Below are 16,093 nucleotides of genomic sequence, written 5' to 3'. Positions count from 1 at the left end.
GATGTCTGAAGTGCAAAGCCCAGTGCGAGAGCCCCTCTTGCCTGGATCTAAGAATGAGAACTTTCTGGCACTTTCCACGGTGCTGCCTGTCAGAAGCTTTTTAAAAAATTTGTCTTTAAAGAAACATTTAACATTCGACTCTCAAAATTTCTCGAAGTTATGGAAAAGATGCCAAAAGAGTTCGATGAACTCCCCTTTGCTTTCTCTATAAATAACCTACAAAAATTGTGCCGAACTGTTTGAGAGTAGTTGTAGACACTGTGATTCTTACCCTCTAAATACTCCAGTGTGTGTATAGTTTCTATCTTTCTTTGTCTTTTATGACATTGATAGATTTGGAGAGTATAGGCTACACTGTCCCTTGGTTTGGGTTTGTCTGGTGTTTCCTCCTGATTAGGTTGGGGCCACATATTTGGGGTAGGAATACTTCCTGAGTGATGTTGTGCTCTTTTCAGTATATCTCATCAGGAGGCCCATGATGTCAGTTTGCCCATTACAATTCTACATGCTGATTTGCAGGTATGTTAAACCATGAAAACATCCTGTCTCATCACACTGTTGGAAAGCATACCTTTCCCCATCTTGTAATTTTTATCAAGAACAGTATTGCCCAGGGGTGCCCGGGTGGCTCAGTAGGTTAAGCGTCTGACTTCAGCTCAGGTCATGATCTCATAGTCTGTAAGTTCGAGTCCCGTGTCGGGCTCTGTGCTGACAGCTCAGAGCCTGGAGCCTGCTTCGGATTCTGTGTCCCCCCTCTCTCTGACCCTCCCCTGGTCATGCTCTGTCTCAAAAATAAACATTAAAAAAAATAAAATAAAAAAAAAAGAATAGTATTGCCCAGTAGATATATATACTGTAAGTCACATCTTATTTTAAATTTTCTAATAGCTACATCAAGAAAGTAAGAGAAATCAGGTCAAATTAATTTTAATAATGTATTTTATGTTATACAACCTATCTAAAATATGATCTCAAACATGTAATCGATATAAAAAAAAATTGCCAAGGAGACATTTTAAGGTTTTTTTTATTCCAACTCTTTGTAACACTAGAGAATTAATATTAATTCCTAGAAACAGTACAATAACATTTTCTACAGTAAAAGGCAGTCATGAGACTTAGAACAGAAAGGCTCTGCGAGCTCATGAACAAGATGAACACCAAAACCCCACAGCTGAGACACTGTAAAAACTTCTGAAGCAACAAAACAGTCCTAGACAAAGGAATGAAAATCAGTCCAGCCTAGAACTTCCCAACAGCAATAATGGATACTAGGTGATAATGGATTTGGCATTTGATAAAAAGCTGCTCATTATTTTGCAGGGGATAATACAAGTCCCACCCCATTCCGAGAGCTTGAGAAGGCTGATGGCACAGTCCTACCGAAAATCAACCATCTTTCTGCATGCACCTGCTCCATCTTTTTTTTTTTTTAATTTTTTTCTCAATGTTTTTTATTTATTTTTGGGACAGAGAGAGACAGAGCATGAACGGGGGAGGGGCAGAGAGAGAGGGAGACACAGAATCGGAAACAGGCTCCAGGCTCTGAGCCATCAGCCCAGAGCCCGACGCAGGGCTCAAAATTACGGACCGCGAGATCATGACCTGGCTGAAGTCGGATGCTTAACCGACTGCGCCACCCAGGCGCCCCGCACCTGCTCCATCTTGATGAAAGGCACCACTTCCTACCTAGTGACCCAAGCCAGGCTCCTTCAGGGTGCCTTCCTCAGCTCTGCTATCCAAAGGGACACCAATTCCTGTAGCTGCTACCTCCTAAAAATCGCTCCACTCAGGTGCTCCTCCCCATCCGCCACCCAACTGTTCTTCTCCAGATTATTTTTTACATTTTTTTAAACATTTATTTATTTTTGAGACAGAGAGAGACAGAGCACGAATGGGGGAGGGTCAGAGAGAGAGGGAGACACAGAATCTGAAACAGGCTCCAGGCTCTGAGCTGTCAGCACAGAGCCCGACGCGGGGCTCGAACTCACAGACCGCAAGATCATGACCTGAGCTGAAGTCGGCCGCTCAACCGACTGAGACACCCAGGCGCCCCTGTTCTACTCCAGATTATTATCATAAAAGGTTCTCAGCCTCAGCATGCCGTGGTCCACTCTGCAACCCGCGCGATCTTTCTTAAGTTCAAATATCACCATGTTGCTGTGCTGCTCGCAAACTTTTGTGACGGTTCTCTTCAGCTTTACGACGAGGTCTGAGTCTTGGGTTCAGTTCACAGGACTCTTCCTGATCTGGCCCAGAACAGCCTCGCCCAACTCCCTCTGCTCCTCCACCCTGTGCTGCTCCTTGACAAAGCTCCTTGCAGTTGGCCGGACGCGTATGTTGTGTCATGCCTCGGTGTGTTGACAAATGCCGCTTCCTCTTCCCAGTAAACTCCTTCTCCTGTTTCCTCTAGCTGAGCACCCCCCAGCCCTCCACAACTCAGCTGGAGCAGCACTTTTTCGGCCAGCCCTCATCAGATTTAAATTTGAGAATGGATCTCTTTGGCAGCCATGAGGAAGGTGGGTTCCTCATAAGCCATGGGCTGATGGTTGGCTTCGGTCTTAAAACGCTACATCAGACATCTGGGATGTAAATTGTGAAGAGCTGCCCTGATAGTCACTGCAGACAGATGGTCACCACAGAGAAAAGCTGAGGCATGGTGGTCTGGAAATGGACTACTTCATTCTCCTCACTGAGTCAAGCTTAATCAGGGACGTCATGAGAATTTTGTGTTATCTTTATCTCGAGATGAACTTCCTTTTCTTATCTAGGATCAAGGCTTTTCAGCACATTCGTTTGCCAGGTTACTTGGGCTGATCTTTCACAGAATAATCAAGAGTGTCAAACGATTTCCTTGTACATGAAACTGTTATAAGAGACCTCAGCTAAGACACTTGTGGCCGCTAAGGGCACACACTCTTCGGGATCCTGTGATCTCATTGGCTACCACCACACTCTTTCAGACATGGTGAGAACTATCTCCTCTCCTCATGACTCCGTCAGAGTTAGCTTCCCTTTCGTTGCAGGGTGAGGAGAGAGAACGAAAATCATTTCACACAGCCTTCTCACCTTACTGCTTTCCTCCACACGAACCTAAAGAGGGACTTCTGAAATCTGAGATTTCTCCTCTGTCTTAATGAGTAGAAATTGATGAAAAAATACCAACGTTGGAGGACTAAACCATTGCATTTCAGGATTGGTACCTAGCAGGGCCTGGACACGATACAGAAATAGATTTGTTCCAGTAAGCTCCTCTCTAACTTTGGTTTTTGTTTTTTGAACATCTGTCCTTTTCTTGGTGGGATGTGTTCGTTAAAACAGTTCGCCCTCGGGGTGCCTGGGTGGCTCAGTCTGTTAAACGTCTGACTTCGGCTCAAGTCATGATCTCGCGGTTTGTGAGTTGGAGCCCTGCGTTGGGCTCTGTGCTGACAGTTCAGAGCCTGGAGCCTGCTTCGGATTCTGTGTCTCCCTCTCCCTGTGCCCCTCCCCTGCTCACGCTCTGACTCTCTCTGTCTTTTAATAATAAATAAATGTTAAAAACAAAATTTAAAAACAATTTGCCCTCCTCCGGGCACGGGTCACTTCTCGAGGGTTACTGGCTGTCGCCCTAATGTTGGATTTTTTTCTTACCAGCTGCTTCCAAATATCTGCCCCCTTCCTTTTCTCCCTTAGACTGGAGGTCCACAAACTTTCTTTGAAGAGGAGCAAATACTTCCAGCTTTGTGGCCATATGATCTGTTGCGCTTACTCAATTCTGCTGTTGTAGCAAAAGTAGCTATACACACTATATAAACGAATGGGTGTAGCTGTGTTCTAATAGGATTTTGTTTACAAAAACAGTCACCAGGCCAGATTTGGCCCAGGGGCCATCCTTTGCCAAACAGGCTTTAGAATATTCCATGCAACAATGTACCCTTAAAAAATTCTCACCTTTCAGGCTCCTTGCACTTAGGGGTAGTTATGGCCAATGAGGCATTAGCGGACTACCACAGTGGATTTCTGGAAAAGCTTCTTCTGTTTTCCAAACAAAGGTGTCGCCATTTTGTCTTTCATTTTCTTCCTTTCGTTCAATATAAGCATGAAGCCTGGAGGGGCAGAGCAGCCATCTTGTGACAGTGAGAGTTCTGACAGCACTGGGGGTCTGGCTCAGCCCTGCGCTCTCTCCCCGGTGACTCCTTTACTTAGTTAAGCCACTGTTAGTCACGTCTTCTGTCCTTGTACTTGAACTCACTCCTAACAGGTACATATCTGGAAGCAACATATGCACACTATAAAAAATTCAGAAAATACAGACAAGCTGAAAGGAGAGGGGAAATCATACCCAGTTTAACCACCCATAAACACATGTCTCAGAATGGAGAGGATGTCATCAGTTACCCTCAAACTTGCCTCGCTCGGGCCATTGCAAGGTAACTGTGATTATATTTCTAAGTACAAAACCCCAAAAGAATGAGTTTTATTTGCTTATATCAGTTTCTTCCAAGAAATCTGGATGTTGTAAACCAAGGTTTTTACAGCACTGGAGTCACAGTTCTTGCAACATGTGGTCCATATCATAAATCTTTAAAAGGGGCAGCCTTCTGGTAGCCAAGAAAACCTTTCAGACCTGAAACTCTACCTCAGGATCAAACCCCACCCTTCTCAGTCAAACATACACATGCACACACACACACACACACATACAAGTGTGTGCATGCACAACCCTCCCTGGTATGGGGCGAGATGCCTTTAGATGAAGGAAAAGACCAGTAGGTTGAAAGAATAGGGTATAAAGCGTGGACACGAAAATGCAAGCGGATGGAGTCTAGTATAAAACAATAGAGGGGATACAGCAGTGCAAAAAGGACACAATAGTGAATAAGTGTTGGGACAATTGGATTCCTAAATGTAAACAAATGAAATTAGATTCCTACTTCACCCTCTATCCAAAGTAATTTCCAGAAGGATTAAAGACCCAAATGTGAAACGCAAAACTTTAAACCTATTTAAACATATGAGATGTCTTCATGTCCTTGGGGTGGGGAAGAATTTCTTGACAAAACGTATCATGAAGAAAAGTTATAAATATGGCTACATTAAAACCCAAAATTTTGGTACATCAAAAGACATCCCTTTTGAAATATGAAAAGATAAGCCACAGATGGGAGAAATATTTACATATATACAACTTACAAAGAATCTGTATTCTAAGCATATAAAGAAGGCTACAAATTAATAATAAGGAAAAGACAGCAGCCCAATAGAGAAATGGGTAAAGATAGAGACAAGTAACAGAGAGAGAGAGAGAGAAAATGAACGAAGAGGTAACACATGAAAGATGCTCACCTTCGCTAGTCCATTAAGGCAAAGCAAACATAAACAAGTTATGTTTTCACTCATTTATGTGGCACAGTTTATAAATAAAAGAAATGTCAAGGATGTGGGAAAACAGGAAGTCCATTGGTGGAAATGTATATTGGTATAGCCATTTTGGAAGGTAATTATAATGAAATATGTTTTTATTTAATGTTTATTTTTCAGAGAGAGAGACAGAGAGACAGAATGTGAGCAAAGGAGGGGCAGAGAGGGAGGGAGACACAGAATCCGAAGCAGACTCCAGGCTCTGAGCTGTGAGTACAGAGCCCAATGTGGGGCTCAAACTCACAAACCACGAGATCATGACCTGAGCCAAGGTCAGACACTTAACCAACTGAGCTACCCAGACGCCTCCATAATGAAATCTTTATTGAGTAACAGGGTAGGGCAGAGATCAAGTTTTACTCTTCCCCAAGCCTCGTCTTGAATCTGCTCTGCAAATTTTTTCTCTGTTCACAATAGGTTCAAATGCTATGGACTAATTCATATGTGGAAGCCCTAACTCCCCATGTGACTGTATCTGGAAATAGGGTCTTCAGTAGGTAATTAAGGTTAAATGAGTCATAAGGATGGGGCCCTAATCTAACAGGACTGTGGCCTTATAAAAAGGGAAGATTGATCTCTCTCTCTCTCTCTCTCTCTCTCTCTCTCTCTCTCTCTCCCCCCTCCCTCTGCCCCCTCTCTCTCTCTGCCAAACGAAGACCCAGCAAAAAGGCAGCCATCTGCAAACCAGGAAGACAGGCCTTACTGGGAACTGAATTGGCCAGCACCTTGATTACAGACTTAGCAGCCTCCAGAATTGTGGGAAATGAATTTCTTTTGTTTCAGCCACTAGTCTATAGTATTTAGATATGGCAGGCCCAAACAGACCGATACACCTAATAATAAACATGCATGGCTTAATATGAAGAAGGAATCCTTCTGAGGTGTAAAAAATGACCCAAATATCCTTGGATTGGCAGGTTCTTCCAAAGTAATAGATACTTAATGGAATCCTATTCAAAATTACAGATTATTCTTTTACCCTAACAAGCTGATTCAGTAATGCCTCAAGAAATTACGTGAAAATGACAAAAATTTTGGAAAATCAAAACAAAGGCAAAACAATAATGTGAATGGGGCTATTTTCCCACATCGCAAAACACCATGGATTTGGTGACTTTGGTGTAGAAATAGACATATGGTGACCTAGAAGCGAAGAGAGTCCAGAGATCCCCACACATCTGTGCCTATGTATATATGTGCCTGTATGTGCTTGTGTATTAAAAGTAGCATTTCAAATCAATGACAAGACAATGGCATACCCGATACATGGTATTAAAATAATTAGATATTTATTAAGCAAATATGATTTGGTTAGATCCTTCCCTAGCACCATACACAAATTAACTTTAGGTAAAGAGTTTGGCATTAAAATTTTAACGAAGTATTTGCAGTGATCATTGTATTTGATCTATTCACCCCAAAGAATGAGTTGAAGGCAATCATGGCAATCCTATATCCTTGGGCAGTAATTGGGCCAGGACATGAGGGGAAGTGTTTTGGAGCTTTGGGAAAATTTTTTTCATGTTTCTAAGGAAGAGAAACAGGAAAATACAGTCGTTTTTGGTGCTTTGGATTTTCTATGAACTCTGCACATGAAATATATATCTGCTCTACCAATCTTGCTGGCAACCTAAAATGGAGGCAGAACCAAAGACGGGATGCCAAGAAGTCAAGTTCAGGATAACCTCATTGGGCCAATGTTCGTACCAGGCCTAAATCCACCCTATTTCTAGACATCTTAAGTTAAATAATATATCTCCTTATGAGGATACATGGGAAAATACTTTAAATAATTAGGAATTAAGAAGTAATTTTTAATCAGAACACAAACCCTACGATCTGTGAAAGGAAGATTGACATAATTGATTATATTTAAAAATCCATACGGCTAACTTCATCATAACAAAGTGAAAATAGCAGAAGGGGAGAAAATAATTGCAAGTTACGTAACAGATCAATGGGCTATTACCCATAATCCTAAGGAGAGCCACAAGTCATAGGAAAAGTTAAAAGAAAAACTCCAATAGAAAAACGAGCAAAGGATATAAAAAGTCACTTCGCAGAAGAAATACGATGGATAATAAACATGATAAGGTGATTGACCTCTCTGCCTGCCAAGAGAGTCAACAAGAAAACTGCTTACTGAACTGACAAAAATTTAAGTAATGATAATAATACCCATTTTGATGAAGACGCAAGTATTGATGGGAATATAAATTCATATGGTCTTGTTGAAGGACAATCTGCTACATCTACTGAAGTTTTTTTTTTTTTTAATTTTTTTTTCAACGTTTATTTATTTTTGGGACAGAGAGAGACAGAGCATGAACGGGGGAGGAGCAGAGAGAGAGGGAGACACAGAATCGGAAACAGGCTCCAGGCTCTGAGCCGTCAGCCCAGAGCCTGACGCGGGGCTCGAACTCATGGACCGTGAGATTGTGACCTGGCTGAAGTCGGAGGCTTAACCGACTGCGCCACCCAGGCGCCCCTACTGAAGTTTTAAAGGTGCTTGTACTTGAAAGAGTATATCTATACCAACTTTTCTAGAAAGATGTCCACACAGATGCTCCATAGGAATGTATGAAGGTGTCACTGTAGCATTGTCGGGGGGGCGCGCGGGGGAGGAAAGAACCAAAATATTCATTTTAATATTGAGCAGAAAAATTAGTAAATGGTGGTATAAATTATGAACTACTATGTGGCATTTTTTTTTTTTTTACTATGTGGCATTTTTAATGGGGTAGATAATTATGACCTAAAGTACAAAAATCTCCCAAGTTATATCCTCAGGAGGAGAAAGAAAATCACAAAATATATATACATGCAGAGAGAGAGAGAAATTATATAAAACAAGTCCATTCTTATACAAAAATAAATGTTAGAATAAATCTATTATAACAATTAGATATTTTTTTACTTTGTGAAATTAGAAAGCATCTCACAATTTCTGGCATTTCATAATTTAACTGGTACTGGTTTTTTTTTTTTTTCCTTAGATATGCAGATACTTTAAACAATAGATGCATCTGGCTGGTTCAGTCGATGGAGCCTACAACTCTTGATCTCAGGGTTGCGAGTTGGAGCCCTGCAGAGGATGTAGCGATTACTTACAAATAAAATCTTTAATAAAATAAAATAAAATTAGATGCATATCAGAGCCAGTACAGCGCAGACAGATAGATAAATAGATGATGAATAAACAGGTGATAGAAGACCAAATGTTTGCAGCACCTTACCTCTGTTGAATTCTGTACTGTTTGAACTTTTTACAATGAGAATGCATTTGCGAACTACTTGTGTAAACATTTTAAAAATTCTAGTTCTTCTGTTTAATCTTCACTCCCTTAAATCCTCTCTGTTTTCCTTTTGTTTGCACTTGCCTGACGGATCCCCACCCCATCCTTTTCCACCTTTCAGTATCATTTTACGACATCTTGGGTGAGCAGTCCCTGGATTGCTTTGCTGTTTTTACTCCAACGTGAGCCTTTGCCTATTTTTAAATGGGTTTTAAAAGTGTTGACATAACCATTATGTGGCGTGTTACTTCTGTCATCTTGCCTCATGCCTTACATTTTGTTCTCTATTTTGTCCTTCACTATAGGGATAGTATTTTGTTTGCTTTAATTTCTGCAGTCATTTGGAAACTAGACTTCCTGCTTTAAATTCTCTTGGTGGTGACTAAATTAGGAAGTAATTCTTAAATTCAAATGTGGCAGCCAGCTCTTGGTCAGGAAAATGATTGTCTAGGTATTTCAGGAATAGAAGTTTACTGCCAGGGCCACACAACTTTGGAAGAACGGGGCTGCGTAGGTCAGTGGATCCCCCACCTAGATCTGAGCCAGAAGGTGTGAGGCCACTGTGAAGTTACAGGACTGCACACTTTTGCGGTCACAACCGCCTCAGGAGAACAACGAACCGATCTTCTCGAGAATGTCTCTCCTGGGCAAACTCTAATCCATATGGAGAAGGTGATTCTAGGGACTGTAGCTCTTCCTGGCTTCTCTGGAGCCACGCAGAATGGTAGCAAGTTGTTAAGAGACACCAGAAGAGAACTTGTATTGTTTTATTAAAAAGTGAACATTAACATGGGGCGCCTGGGTGGCTCAGTCGGTTGAGCCCCCGACTTCGGCTCAGGTCACAATCTCACGGTCCGTGAGTTCGAGCCCCGCATCGGGCTCTGTGCTGACAGCTCAGAGCCTGGAGCCTGCTTCCAATTCTGTGTCTCCCTCTCTCTCTGCCCCTCCCCCACTCATGCCCTCTCTCTCTCTCTCTCTCTCTCTCTCTCTCTCTCTCAATAATAAATAAACATTAAAAAAAATTTAAAAAAAAAGTGAACATTAACATTTCACTCCTCTTTATATGGAATGAGGAATCAAGCATTCTTCCTCGAGCTACGTTTCCCCGTTTCCAGTCATTTTAACTAGACGATTTATAATTACCCATTTTAGTTTTTTATATTTATATTTCTTCTGTCTTCTAGTATAATTTCTTCAGTGTATCCTCTCATTAATACACTTTTTTTTTGCAGCGCCATATTTATTACTCTTCTGTACCCAAAATGGATGCCAATCTGTACTGTATTTTCAATTCCATGGAGTCTTTTCTAATTTGGCTGACTGTGTTTTCAAGAAGTCTTGTTCCTATTTAGTACAAGAATTTCAGTAACAGTTACTGAAAACACAAGGCAAGTTGCTGCTAAAAATGTTTTTATTCCATACCCAAAAAGATCTACATCGAAAGGGGAAAATTCTATATCTTACTCTAGAATATTGGGCCATTTTTCTCCTCTTATGTTACATTGATTTTCATAGGTCTGTGTTAATTTTTCCCTCTTTGGTTATCCTTTTAGAGTGAGCTATATTCAGGGCGAGGCTGGAGACTTAAATATAACTCACCCAGTTCCAGGCTGGAAAGAGAGAGGATAGGAGGTTTTCAGTTCAATGAATAAGCAGGCACCATATTTGTACATTTTTGTGCACTTGACCTACTTTGAAGGCTTTCTGGACACCATGAAAGATGGATACTTAGGGGAAAAGCTCTCTCTGAAGCACCACCTAATCCATTAAATGTCCACCAGTCAAATGGTGGTTTCTGTCCTAGGGTAGAAATTAAAGTATCTGCAGTGACCAGAAATGGAACTCTGATAGGCTGGCTGCAGTGCTGTCTTGCCAAAGAGCCCAGTGTTGGCTGCGGAGAGAGGCTGAAAAGTCAATTCTGAGCCATCGTTAAGGAGATGACTTCACTTTCTCCAGAATCTGGAGAATGCAGATCTCTTGCTCATATATAGCAAGAACTGGCCGGGGTACACAGTGTCCAAATTCTTGGGTCAAATATGAAAAACATGCGATTACCCTGGAAGAAACGGATGGCCATTTATTTGAGCTCCTAAAGATATGAAAAAAAAAAAAAAAGACATAGGATTAAAAACAAAAGTGGAATCCTTTTCAGGCAGACGGAGCCAAGAAAGGGGCCCAGGTCCTCCCCTTACCCAGAGCACCCTTCAGTCTTGGCATCCTGTGCTTTGAATCAGAGTCATTGTCTGGCTCTAATGCAAACACTGGCTTCATTGTGATTCTGCAGAGAGGCAGCCCCAAATGCACTGCTTTCTACCCGCCTGGGGCTTCTTTGAGCTTATCCCATTGAGCTATGACTCCGGCAACCAGCCAGGAGGGCCTCTATCCAGGGTGGTGCCTTGAGATTTCTGCTGATTTATTACACAAGAGCTGCCAGGTAAATCCCTTTGCTGTCTCATGGGAAATGTCAAGTCAGGGGCAAAGTTTAGGTGCTGTCCAATTGAATCTGGGGGTTTGGGTCAATATGGATGGTGGCCAGGACCTTCCTGTTTGTTATACATGCTTCTGAGGCTACTTGGATGAACCTTAGACTCCCTGGAAAGTTCTAGAAAAATTCTAGGTTCCACGAATCAAGCGTGCTAAGGGATTTTATTGAAATCTAGGGAGTGATGCAGTACACACTGAAATGGATGAGGTTCTGTGAACTGGACTTCTCCGTGGAGCTAATAAATATGGGGATTCCTCAGCCACATTCCCCGGACTTCTCATCCATAGGTCCGTGGTTGAGCCGAGCATTCCCAACGGGCTCTAATGCAGGAGGGTCACTGACAGGTTCCACTGAGAAAAACAGTGATTTGTGGGGATGTTGGCAAAGTAAACACTTGGAGCAGTAAAAGCGTATGGACCAAGAATGTGTTCCTCAGGAACTACAAAAGGAAGACTACATCCCGCTCCCACTGGAAGGTTGAGCCCTGCTTTGCACCTAGCCAGATTTCCTCAGAAAGCAGGGTGCCTTGCAGACTCTAATAATATGCATTGCTCTCAGGCGAAGCTCTCCCAAAGGTCAAGGACAGTAGCAAGTAAAGGGAAGAAACCTTTCTTCTGTCAGGTGACTTCAGACTGATGAGCTCAACTGGGAAATCCCAGTGACAGAAACAGTGCGTTGTGACATCAATCAGCGCCCGTCTGCCCACAACCACCCCCCCCCACCCCCCGCTAAGGAAAACTACCCCACCCACATCCCCTGATTTCCAGGTGACCACGTGAAGTGCCATAAGAAGGTGCATCCCCAGCGGCGCCTGGGTGGCGCAGTCGGTTAAGCGTCCGACTTCAGCCAGGTCGCAATCTCGCAGTCCGTGAGTTCGAGCCCCGCGTCGGGCTCTGGGCTGATGGCTCGGAGCCTGGAGCCTGTTTCCGATTCTGTGTCTCCCTCTCTCTCTGCCCCTCGCCCGTTCATGCTCTGTCTCTCTCTGTCCCAAAAATAAATAAACGTTGGAAAAAAAATTTTTTTTTTAAAAAAGAAGGTGCATCCCTGGCCACAGCTGATTAGACCAAGGATGGGCGCCTGAACCCCAGGCAGCCAATTTTCAGGTGACATAGGACGTGAACTGGCATGAAAAGATGAACCAGGCCAATCAGATTACTTCTTCTGGGAATCTGAATTGGGAAACATGCAGAACCCAAACCAGTTACCAGTCAGCCATAGTTTATCAGAAGGTCATATCATGGTAAGAGAGGCTAAGGGAGCTTTGATGAACCATGAGTAGGCAAAGAATGCCGGTGAGGCGGGAGAAGAAAGAGGAGCAGATAAGCAGAGACAAACAAATTTTGAGAAAATGTGAAGAAGAGAAAAATGAGACACCTGGTTAAGAGCACCAGGTAAAAGCAAGTGAGAAATTCTCCCCAACTCAAGGAACCTGTAAACTTACATGAGCAAGCTTGAGAGCATCTCCGTTGCTGGCAATGAGAGACACCCAAAAACAGTGAAACGGGACTGACATCACACCAAATGTTCTTGTCCCCCAGGGTTCGTATGTTGAACCTAATCCCCAAAGAATCAAGATGTGGTCCCTTTGGAAGATGATTAGGTCATGGTGGGGAGGGGCTTGTGAACGCGATTAGCACCCACATGAAAAAGGCCCCCGAGAGCCACCTCAACCCCTTCCACCACGTTGAGGACACTGCAAAAAGACCGCTGTCATTGAACAGGAAAGCAGACCCTCACCAGACACTGAATCTGCCAGCACCTCAATCTTGGACTTCCTGCCTCCAGACTCCGAGGAATCAATTTCTGTTGTCTATAAGCCACCCGGTCTAAAGTACTTTGTTACAACAGCCCCAATGGACTAAGACAAACAGTTAATAAGCTCTTGTTGCATGCAAGGTACTCGCTGAGTGCTTAATGTATTTCTCATTTCTCATTCTTTCTCAGCTATGTCACAATAGCACTAAAATACATACATTATAGTCCTTGCCTGTTCTACTTTATCATCCTTACTTCAGAGATAAGGAAAATTAAGAGATTGTCTAGCTCTTCACTTCCCAGGATGGTAGCCACTAGTCACATGTTGCTCTTAAGCATTTAAAATGTGGCTAGTCCAGGGGCGCCTGGGTGGCTCAGTCAGTTGAGCAACCAACTCCGGCTCAGGTCATGACGTCGCGGTTCACAGGTTTGAGTCCCGCATTAGGATCTGTGCCGACAGCTCAGAGCCTGGAGCCTGCTTCGGATTCTGTGTCTCCCTCTCTCTCTCTGCCCCTCCCCACTCATGCTCTGTCTCTGTCTCCCCAAAATAAATAAACATTAAAAAAAATAATAAAAATAAAATGTGGCTAGTTCAAATTATGAAGTGCTGTAGGTGTAAAAGCCACACCAGACTTTTGAAATTCAGCACAAAAATTTTAAAGACAACGTAAAATATCTCCTCCATCATTTTTGGTTGATAACAGGTTGAAATGACATACGTGAAGTATCTGAACATATATACATTTTTACGTTTGCTCTTGGAAGCCACCACTATCCTATAAAGAAGCTGAACTTGACTACGGAATGGGACAGAGAGAGAGAGAGAGAGAGAGAGAGAGAGCGCGGTCATGTGGGGGAGCCCCTTAGTGCCAGACATCTGAACAAAGCCTTCTAGGACCTTCCAGCACAGCCAAAACGGCCAGCTGAACACAGCCTAACAAGTGTCTGAGCCAATGCCATGTGGAGCAAATGACTCAAGCCAAACACAGCCCAAATGGCAGAACCAAGAGAAATAATAAAGCGCTTTTGTTTCAAGCTGCTAAGTTTGGGGGTAGTTTGTTACATAGCAATAGATAATTAAAGTGTGCCTTCTGTAAGCAACACCCTATGATAGACAGACCCCTGGGGCCATTCAGCCCCTGCTAGTTAAGCACTCCCTGCTGGTTGACAGCCGCTGCCCAGATTTCAGAAGAGACCTTTGAGTGGTTGCCTTTCTCTGTTGGGTACCCCAGGGCCCTTTTCTTCCCCACCAAGCCTGGTGAGGAGAGAGGCAGCCATCCCAGCTCTGTCTCCTGGCACCCCGTAGAGACAGGTCCACAGGACTAGCTGCCAACAGGAGCCCGCGGGAAAGCAGGTCGCAAACACGAAGAAGTAACACGGATGCTGGACTCTTACAAGTTTTTATGCTTCATTGGGCCGGACTTTCTGATACCTCACAAAATGTAGTAAACAAGAGTGGGTGGACGCTGTTCACCTCCACTTTCTTTTCTAAGGATGGGGCTCGCCTCCCCTGGCCCCCTTCCGACTCTGTATACCAAAGTTCCTTCCAGGCCAATTTTTTCCCCATCATCATCCAGGCACAACAATAGGTTCTCCTTTGTCTCAAGTTGGCCACTTGCTTTTCTGGGGCTTTCGTGCCTGGGTGACACCCACTTGATTAGACATTTGCCCCTGGTGGGCTCAGAGCCCCTCATTTACATTTCCCCACAATAGTGAATGGCTTACAGGCTGGTTGAATGAAATACAGTTGCTAAATAGCTAGTGATTGAGCCAGAAAGGCGCCCTTTAAAGGTCATCCTTGGAGCATTTCAAAGCTGTGGACCACCTTTGAAAGTCAAGGCAGTGTGAGAACTCTAGGAGCAACTCAACTTTGCCTCGTGCAGACATTTCGATGGCCACTTCCCACCCAGGTCTTCATCGATGACCCCGGGAGAAAGGATTTAGGAGTTAAAACCAAAGCCACAAAAACAGCGTCACCATTTAAATTCTACATAGAGTCCATGCATAAAACAAAAATCACATATGGTCGCAATTATCCTTCAATTCCTGTGAATAGAGCAGACATTGTTGTGTGTTTACAACCCTGAGTAGTAATTCTTAATAGCGTTGGAAGTTCAAGACCGCTGAGTTACAAACAAAAGGGAGGAATAACAGTAACGTCGCTGCATAGATGTCTGTTTTCAAAGCATTTCACATTTAAGACAACTGCTAAATTCCCAGCCACACTCTACCCATCTCTAGCGGGAAATGAGGGACAGGTGGAGAATAACAGAAAGTCAACACTCAGCACAGTGAGGTGCTGTGCTATCTGCTGTGTATCAGCTCACGCAAACTTTACATTCAGAATCACCCCTGTTTTACAGAAGAGGAAACTGAGGTATACAGAAGTTGTGGAACTATCTGAGGTTTCCTACTAGCATGTGCTCCCAAGGGGCCGTAGTAAATGAGTTACTGGTGAAGGAAATGTAGGATCTCAATAACTGGAACTGAGAGATGGGGACGGATATTTGGGGTGAGAGACACCCCGTGAGCAAAGGAATAGAGATGGAAAATACAGGGCAGGTCTGGACGATATGTTTTTGTGGTTGGGTCACGGTGAAGTGACGTGGGCTGGGGGAAGGGTCAAGAAAGAATTCTTGACATGTTTTTGGTGCAGACAGGTGTTTTTAGTGAACCCCGGGACAGGGCCTGTGGGAAGAGTTGCACAGGGATTATGAAGAAGGATTAGTTATATACTTTTATGTTGGCGGGGGGGGGGGGGGGTGGTGAGGGCAGTGGCTGGAGATAAAGGAAGTTTCCAAAAGGAAGGTCATAAGCTAAAGAAGACTTTCAGGATCCTGGAGGTCGGCTATTGTCAAGCTAAGGTTGCTTTTTGCCTCTAGCAAAGCATGAACATTAAGACAGTTGAGTTCCTTGGGGAATGTCATACTCTGCGTGTGTCAAATCTTTGTCAAAGGGCTGCAAAGTGTAAGGAAATGTAATTTTCTCTACATTTCTTTTGCCTTTGTTCTTCTCATCCAAAGGATGAGTGAGATCTGGCATAGGAATCTAAGGCTGGATAACCTGGTAATTCTTGATTTACGTGCCACCTTGGCTGGGCCATGGATGCCCAGATATTTGGTCAAATTTTATTCTGGCTGTTTCGATGAGAGTGTTT

At 43.4% G+C, this 16,093-nt stretch overlaps 1 long non-coding RNA gene across 1 annotated transcript; it reads right to left on the bottom strand.

Annotated features, from left to right (window-relative positions):
* Positions 1-1,009: 1,009 nt before the first annotated feature.
* Positions 1,010-1,856, bottom strand: LOC121018170 (uncharacterized). The gene is made up of 2 exons (XR_005785055.1): positions 1,656-1,856; positions 1,010-1,411 (listed from the first exon to the last, which is right to left on the bottom strand). It is a non-coding gene; the product is annotated as an uncharacterized LOC121018170 (long non-coding RNA).
* Between the last annotated feature and the right edge of the window lie 14,237 nt (positions 1,857-16,093).

This window comes from Herpailurus yagouaroundi, unplaced genomic scaffold (genome assembly GCF_014898765.1).
Source record: "Herpailurus yagouaroundi ecotype Mexico unplaced genomic scaffold, PumYag 218, whole genome shotgun sequence".
Lineage (NCBI taxonomy): Eukaryota > Metazoa > Chordata > Mammalia > Carnivora > Felidae > Herpailurus > Herpailurus yagouaroundi.
This window is presented reverse-complemented; position numbering and strand designations above follow the sequence as displayed.